This window comes from Piliocolobus tephrosceles, chromosome 3 (genome assembly GCF_002776525.5).
Source record: "Piliocolobus tephrosceles isolate RC106 chromosome 3, ASM277652v3, whole genome shotgun sequence".
In the NCBI taxonomy this organism is placed as follows: domain Eukaryota; kingdom Metazoa; phylum Chordata; class Mammalia; order Primates; family Cercopithecidae; genus Piliocolobus; species Piliocolobus tephrosceles.
This window is the reverse complement of record NC_045436.1, coordinates 167,794,053-167,803,289: the sequence shown is the minus strand read 5'-3', so window position 1 is coordinate 167,803,289 and position 9,237 is coordinate 167,794,053. Positions and strand designations below refer to the sequence as shown.

General features: G+C 36.1%; 1 pseudogene; it reads right to left on the bottom strand.

Moving 5' to 3' along the window:
* Positions 1 to 886: 886 nt before the first annotated feature.
* Positions 887 to 1,247, bottom strand: LOC111539017 (annotated as a pseudogene).
* Positions 1,248 to 9,237: the final 7,990 nt, after the last annotated feature.

Here is a 9,237-nt window from a genome sequence, read left to right as displayed (position 1 = left end):
CCTGTACAAACTCTCTTGCCTGCTACCATGTAAGATGTAACTTTGCTTCTCCTTTGCCTACTGCCATGATTGTGATTGTGATGTCCCCCAAGCCATGTGGAACTGTGAGTCCGTTGAACCTCTTTCCTCTATAAATTACCCAGTCTCAGGTATGTCTTTACTAGCAGTGTGAGAATGGACTAATACAGAGAGGAATACTACTTTTTCATTTTTCCAGGCAAATATCAGGCTTTCGTTAAAGATCATATAAGTTTAAGACAAAAGTTCATGTAGATAGAATAATAAAGCAATAGCATCTAATAGTGCCTCAAAGAAAGCAAACATTGAATAAATGTTCGAATAAATAAGTAAATGAACAAAAAAGTGAATAAAAAGAAATGAGGCTTTTTTGTTTGTTTGTTTGTTTGTTTTAAAGGAGCACTCAGAGGAGTCTGGAAATTTTCAAAATGTTCATCCTTTTTTTTTATCCCAAGTAGTTGAGACAGTTTCAGAGTCATACATGAATGTATACCTTATCTGCTCTGTATTCGTTCTCTTTTAAAGTTGCTTGGTGACTATATTCAGTTTCAGTTTTTATCTTTATAATACATAGAAGACTAACTTAAAATTGTTTAACTAAGAAATGTTGCCCTTCAGGATAATTTGCTTAAAAAATTTAAAATTTCACAGTATAATTGCTTTCAAACTTAAATGGAAACTATTTCACATTGTCAAGGCTGTAAAAAAATAAACTTTTATCAACCATCTCACTTAAAAAAAAAAAAAGACTGGCTTAAAATACATGGAAAAATTCAACCACAAAGGTGATTTTTTTTTCTTTCTTTTTTTTTTTTTTTTTGACAAACCTTATTTTATTCAGATAGCAGTCTGACCACACATGGTCTAACAACACTCAAATAATAAATCAAATATAACCAGATGTTAAAGATTGGTCTTCAAACATCACAGCCAATGATGCCACGCTTGCCTATGATCTCTCCAACATAAAACCACATCAACACCTCAGTGGCCACCAAACCATTCAGCACAGCTTCCTTAACTGTGAGCTGTTTGAAGCTACCAGTCTGAGAACTACTGACTATTTTTTTCAGGCTCTGAATAGCTTTAGGGATCTCAGCAGGGGTGGGAAGAACCAGCTCAACCTTGGCGTAGTACCAAAATGTGGCCAATCGAGGCTTCAAGTAAGTCACAGCAGCGTTCACGAGAGCCGGGGTCTTCTCCACAAGGTTACGGACAAATTGGGCCATGGTTCTGGGATGCAAGGTCCGTCGCCCGGAACAGCCGGCTGAATCGATTTTTTTTTCTATGCTTGTTGTATTACATTTACTGGCTTCAATATAAGCCTAGATTTGCAAACATTCTAGAATTAGAAAATATTTGCACAACAGTTTTCTTTTCTAAAAAATTTAAAAACAATTATTATTTGATAGTAAATTATATTAAAAATAACTTATTTAGAGTCAGGCACAGTGGCTTATGCTACCCAACTGCTAGGAGGCTGAATGGGGAGGATCTCTTGAGCCCAGGAGTTTAAGGCCACGTGATCTATGATTGTGCCACTGCACTCCAGCCTGGGCAACTGAGTGAGATCCTGTCTCTGAAATAAATAAATAAATAAATAACTTATTTGATTAAGTTCCTTGGCAAAGAGAAAAAATAGAAAAGCAATTTGGGCAAGCACGATGAATTCTATTCATAAAATGAAGCCAACTGAGCAATGGCTACAACCCTGATCTGAGTTATTTCTGAAAGTGTTCTTGTTATTAAGTGATGAATTTTGTAATTCAGCAATCCCAGTGATGTTAATGGATGCAAGTTTAAACTGTAATGATGGCATGTTGTCCATTCTAAAGGGCATGGTTTGGTTATACCATTTTGTTTACTTTGTTGAACTACTTTCCTCTGTCAGTGTGAGACTATTGTTGGAGAGGATCGAAGAGGTCTATATTCACATCTTAGCCTGAATATATCTCATTGTTTCTTTGTCCATTAATATTTTTGCATTTTATAAACAAAATTAGCCAGATGTGGTAGCCCATGCCTGTGGTCACAGCTTCTTGTGGGGCTGAGGTTGGAGGATCGCCTGGGCCTGGGAGGTTGAGGCTGCAGTAAGCCATGATCGCACCACTGCACTCCAGCTGGGGTGACAGAGTGAGACTTTGCCTAAAAATAAAAAAAAAATGTGTTTTAACTAGTTATTTTTTCTCCCGTCTGTCTATGAGACAGACATGGAAAGACCTTACAGACAGGTGAATAACGTTTTTGTTGTCATGGAATGTTTCAGGTTTATTCCTGTATCAGGAAGATTCTATTTTTGAGAGTTTAGAACCCAGAAATAAGCTTGCCAAAGCATATTTGTGACAGCCATTAGTAGCTAATCTCTGAATATATTTTGAACGGGTAGTTCTATGTAGTAGGCAGCAAGGAAATTTGCATAGTCAAATTTTTGAGCTTAAAAAATGATCCCACGATATGCTTTTTGTGCAAGCTCAGGTGCCAATCAACTATCACTGGTTATGTAGAGAGAACAACCTTTAATTCGCTGTAGTTTCTTCCTTGGAATAGCAGTCTTTTATTCAACGAGAGGAGAAAAAAGGATGAAGCAAGGGAAAAGGTAATTGCTAAGTTGATGGTGGGCAGGGTATTTGGGTTTTTTCTCTCTGTTTTTTTCTGCCTCATCTGATGAAGTGAGACGGTATCAGGCATGTGTATTAGTTTCCAGGGCTGTCATAACAAAGAACCACAAACTGGGTAGTTTAAAATGGCATATTATTCTATAGTTCTAGAGACTAGAAGTCAGAAATCAAGGCATTGATAAGACCATTCTCCCTCTGAAACCTGTGAGATAATCCTTCCTTGCCTCTTCCTAGCTTCCGGTGGTTTGCTGAAAATCTCTGCAGATCCTTGGCTTGTAGGTGCGTAACTCCAAAATCTGCTTTCCTTCTCACTAGACATTCCTCCTGTGTGTCTCTGTCTTCACATGGTATTCTTCTTATAAAGACACCAGCCATATTAGAGCAGGGGCCCTACTCCAATATGAGGCCCACCCCACACCAGCATGGGGGGAACATACAAAATTCAACCCATAACAAAGTCCAGTCCAGAAAGGGCCTCTGTTCACCTGTATGGAGTCTGTGTAAATTGGGAAATATACTCCCTTTGGGTGGACACCTGCCAGGGTTCACAGCAAAAGAGCAGAAAATAAGCTGGATTTTCACTCTCCACATTCCCTGGGCATAGCCTCTTTATGTAGTGCACAAATAGCCCAAACTAACAGTGGCCCGGAGACTGGAAGTAGATGATGATGGCAATGTGTGTGCGATAAGAGTGTTAGCAAGATCAAGTTCATGAAAATGGAACTTTTTTGGGGGGGATGGAGCAGAGTAGGAAGAAAAGATGATATTTATTCACTTATTCAACCAATATTTATTGAGTATCCGTTTATACTAGGTGCTCTGATGTATCTCAAGGAACTTGATATACAGCCCAGAATGGATCGATGTAGGCATATTTCCCCTTCTGTTTAATTTTTCTACTTTTTGATACATGTGTCATGAGGGTGTGATGGGGGGAGATGGCTGACCAAAAAATGGAGTCCCAGACCTCAATACAGAAACTCAGCACCTACCAATAACTGATGAGCATTAGTTGTCTCAGGTTCTCAATGACAAATTCCAAGCAGAGAGAGCTCAGTAGTACTCTTTGTCTCAGTGTCAACTCTAATCTAATTGACTGTGGTTGGGCAACAGAGTTGACCTAATACAAAGGTCAATACTTGGAGTGAAGTTGTATGGGTTTGGGAGAAGTCTTTAGTAAAGGGAGCAGGAACTGGACATATATCCCATAAGTGTTTACTATGACTTGCAAGGTGACAACTTTAGGGGAAATAGCCACATATTTAAAGTATAAGTCTTTGAATGTTTGCTTTAAAAAGTCACTTTCATTTATAGTCACCTATTCTTTAAAATTGTGAAATTTTGACAGAGTTAAGGTGCAAACAATTCATAGAAGACTCTTAAGTAAGTAGAATAAATTAATTATTAAAAGTCTTACAACATCACTGCAAAAGGTACAGATTTATTATTTTGTGATTTTGAAATCAGGAGAGATTTTATTATGGCATTCCAAAGAAGAGAGTTTAGAAAGGTAACCAAGAAAAAGTACAGAAATCATTCAATACGTGTTCCTTATTACTTGCACTAATTACTGAGAAAAAGAAAAAATGAAATATACAGTAATAATACAAATAGACCGAAGAGTAATGTTAACAAGAAAATGTAATATATAGAAAACTAAAAACTTTGTTGAGACATAATAAACAGAAAACTCAAATAAATAGAGATGTATTATGTTCATGAATGGAATGGCTCCAGTAGATACAAATTTGTTAGGGATGCAGAGGTGAGTGCATAACCAATCTTGGGCCAAATGCAATACTTTATTTCTCCTGCGGAAGTACCTGGACTGAAAGGTGAGTGCTCAGACCAAACTGAAACATTCAGAAACTTTCTCAGGATTAAAAAAATTGAAGGTAGAAGAGACATTCCACTAGTTTTCATGTCTTGGAATTGAGAGAATGTGAATCTTGGACTCCTGGCAGCTATGTTTTCTACCGTTTTGGAGAAAGTCAATCTATGGTAGCAGAGAATGAAGCCTAGAGAGATAAGCAGTGATAAGATAAAGTCAGCAAAGTTTGGAGGAGTCAAGTTCCTGGAGCCAGTCATTGAGTACTCCAGAGCTACTTTACTCCTTACTTTGTTAATTTATTTATTTTCCTTCTGTAAACTACTTCAGCATCCTTCCAGTGAATTCTCACACCTTTTGTTTTTATTTTTTCCACATTTATTAAATGTCTAACACATATAAGATCATTTGTTCTTAGAGCTTAAGTTCTAATAGGTGGTGACAGACTATAAACAAATAAATCAACAACTTGAAAATATTAGATAGAGATAAGGGCTGTGATGAAAATGAAAAGGGAAAATGGAATGAGAAGTAACAGGAGAACTACAACTTAAGATGTCAGGAAAAGACTCTCTGATGAGAAAATATTCAAGATGAGACCAGAACAATAGCTTACTTATTAATTAAACAGATATTTTAACTATATGCCAGACAATGTTTAATATTATTTACAAAGATTATGTTAGTTTTCCCTGGATTTCTTTCATCAGCAATCGAAGTTATTCAGTTTAATATGAATGTTAATGGTTCCCAAATTTAGTTCCAATCAAATTTTCAGTTTTGTCAAATTTCCTGTCAGAAATCTATGAAATACATAATTTCAATAAAAATTCCAAAATATTATTTATTATTATTATTTTTAACCTGAGGGGAACACAAAGTATCAAAGCAGCCCAAGATATGGAAAAGGATAAGGAATGGGGGAAAACTTGTCATATCAGATAATAAAATACATCATAAATATTATAGTTAAAAATTATTACATGGAAATGCTGTAAAACTTAGATAAGCTGATCAACACAAAAGTACTAATGGCCTAGAAACAGGATCTTAGTATATATAAACATATACAGTATGATGGCAGTGGCATAAAAAAAGTGGCAATGGGAGAAATTATTAAATACATTAAGCTTGATCATTAGGTAAATGTAGTAGGGAGAATTTACGACAACTCCCAAGATTTGTGGCTCCTGGTGTGGACAAACATTCTTCGAGTAATTCAGTCAAAGATGAATCTAGGTGCTGCTGTGAAGGGATTTTTGCAGATGTAATTAAGTCCCAAATCAGTAGGCCTTAAAAATAGGGAGATTACTGAGGTGGACCTGACCTAATCAGATAAGCCTTAAAAGGGACTAAGCTCTTTCTGGAAGGAGATTTGAAGTGTGAACAGGATTCCAGAAGAGGGAGATTCTCCTTTGAAGCCTCCAGGAGGCAAAAGTAGCCCCCAGCTGACAACCCACCAGCAAATGTGAAGCTCGTTTCTACAACCACATGAGCCTGAATTCTGCCAAAAACCTCAATGAACTTGGAAAATGGATTCTTCGCCAGAGCCTCCAGAAAGAAAGGCAGCTCAGCCAACACATTGATTTCAGCTCTGTGAGATTGTTAGCAGAGAACTCAGTCACACTGTGGTTGGGTGTCTGACCTACAAAGTTATGGGCTTATAAATGAATGTTGTTTTGGGCTGCAAAGTTTGTTGCAATCTGTTATGCTGCCATGAAAAACTAATAGATTAATTTAAAAAAACATAGAGAATCACCTCTCTATAATATATGAAAATAAATCCCGTAAGTATTGATGCTTTAAATGCAAGGAATGAAGGCATAAGACTAACCTATTTGATCTTAGAATGTGGAAACATTTTCCTTAATTTTTTATTATGTAACATCAAATACAAAAAAATACATGCAATATGTAAGATTTGATGCATAATCATAAAATGAATACCCTTGAGCCCACCATGAAACTTAAATAGAATATTAGCATTACCCAGTGCTGTAGAAATGATCTGTGTTCCTCAAGGATGCTTTTCTTCTTATTCTGGGCTTCCCCTTCTCTATCCCAACCACGTAAACAGTTGTGAAGTTTATGTTTATCCTTTCCTTGCTTGTGTTTGCATTAACAATTAGTACCATTTTTGTATGTGTCCTTAGACAATATATTGTTTAATTTTCCTTGTTTGTGAGCTTTATAAAATATCACATTCTATGTAGCCTTGTGTGGCCTGCTTTTTTCCCACTCAAGGTTATGTTTTTAACATTTTATTCCTATTGTTGCCTATGGCTTTCATTCATTCCTTTTAAAAACCAATGTGTCAACATATTACATCTAATCATCTGTGATTTTACACTTTGGTTACCCATTATTTCTGCTATTATAAACTATGCTTCTATGAATATTCTGGTCTATGTTTCCTGGTTTTTCTAGAATATATACCTAAGAGTTAAGTTGCTGGGTTGTGTTCAACTTTAAAAAATAATGTCAAATTTTTTTCTAAAGTAACTACACCAAATTGTAATCCCACCAACAGCATTCTTGTGAATATTTATTATTGTTCTATTTTCCCCCTCTGATTACCTACTGGATATATGACATGCCTTATTGTAGTTTACTTGTCTCTGTTATTAATGGAGTTGAGGACATTTTCATATATTGAACTGATCTCTTTCCAGTGCAATGATCGTCCATATCTTCCATATATTCTTCTTTTTTTTTGAGACAGTCTCGCTCTGTTGCCCAGGCTGGAGTGCAGTGGCACAATCTTGGCTCATTGCAGCCTCTGCCTTCTAGGTTCAAGTGATTCTCCGGCCTCCGCCTCTTGAGTAGCTGGGACTACAGGGACGCACCACCATACCCAGCTAATTTTTTTTCATTTTTAGTAGAGACAGGGTTTCACCATGTTGGCCAGACTGGTCTCGAACTCCTGACCCCAAGTGATCTGCTTTGGGAGGCCTGCTTCAGCCTCCCAAAGTGCTGGGATTACAGGTGTGAGCCCACTGCTCCCATCTTCTTTTGCACATTTTTCTACTTAGTTATTTGGCTTTTTTGTATTGATTTAGAGACGTTCTCAATATATTCTGGATACTAATCCTTTGTCAGTTATTTGTGTTGCTGTTCTCCTCAATAGTTTCCGGTTTGTATTTTCATTTTATTTATGGTGTCTGTAATAGATAGAACATTTGTGTCCACCACCCCCAAATTTATATGTTGAAGCTCTAACTCCCAATATGATGGTATTTGGAGGTGGAGCCTTTCATAAATAATTAGGTTTGGATAAAATAATGTGGTGGGGCCCTCATGACGAGATTCGTGTCTTTATAAGAAGACATACCAGAGAGCTTTCTCTCTTTCTCCCTCTCTCACATGTGAGAACACAGCAAGAAGACAGTCACCTGCAAGCCAGGAAGAGAGCCCTTCTCTCCAGAACCCAACCACGCTGGCATCCTGATCTTGGATTTACAGTCTCCAGAACTGTGATAAAATGTCTGTTGTTTAAGCCACCCAGTCAATGGTATGTTGTTACAGCAGTCTGAACAGACTAATACAGTGTCTTTTGATGAAAATAAATTCTTAATCTTAATATAGTGGAATTTGTAAGTTTTTTCCTTAATGGCTTTTATCTCATTTAAGAAATTCATTATCCTAAGGTCATACTATATTTTCCAAAATGTTTCTTCCAAAAGTTTTAAAGCTTTATCATCATGTATATGTTTCAAGCACATTAGAATTTTATTTTTGTGTATGGCGTAAGGTAAGGATTTAATGTTACTTTCATTTTTTCCATGTGGATAGCCAGTTGTTTCAGCATCATTAATTGAAAAGTCTGTTCTTCCAATTATCTGTAGGGTTGTCTCTGCCAGATATCAATATTCCATACATGTATAGGTTAGTTTTTTGGCAGTCTATTTTGCTCCATTGAGCAATTTGTTTATATCTATGCTCATAAGTCACTATCTTAATTAAAATAATTTCGTAATAGGTTTTGATACTTGTAGAGCAATTTCCTGAACTTTTTCTTTTTCTGGGTGTTTTGCTAGTCGTGGCCCTTTATTTAGCCATATGAATTTTAGAATCAGCTTGCTAAATTTCTAGAAAAAATAATCCATTGAGACTGAGGAAAACCTTTTGGTTATAAAAAATTTCTGATGTACATACAAATCAAGACAATAGTATATTGAATACATCAGTATATCAATCACTACATTGAACAGGTATTAACATTTCCAATGTTGCTTCTCTTTTTGTTTGCTTTGCTGAAATATTTTAAAGCAAATCCCAGATGTCCTGATATTTCTCTCTCTATTTCAGGAAGCATGCTTTTAAAAGAGGGGGCATTTTCTTGTATATCCAACAGACCAGAGTAGGCCTACCAAGAGCAACAATAATTCCTTTACAAAATCTAATAGAGTTTATATTCAAATTCTCCTAATATTCCCCCTCCTTTTTTTTTTTTTTTTTTTACAGATGATCTATTAACATCTAATACAAATAAGATGTTCACACTATATTTGGTTGTTACGTTTCTTAGGTCTCCTTTAATCTAGATGGTTCCTTTACCTTTTAAAAATGTCATTGGTGTCTTGCAAAAATCTAGTCACTTGTTCTATAGAATGTCTTGCATTTTGAAAATATGTCTAATTGCTTCTTGGGATATCCTTTACCTTATTTCTCTATCTCCAAAATTTCAGATTTAAAGTCTTGCTTTAATTCAAGTTCATGATGAATATAATGACTGGTTGTATCCCTTTCAGTGATCCTAACCAAAATCACACA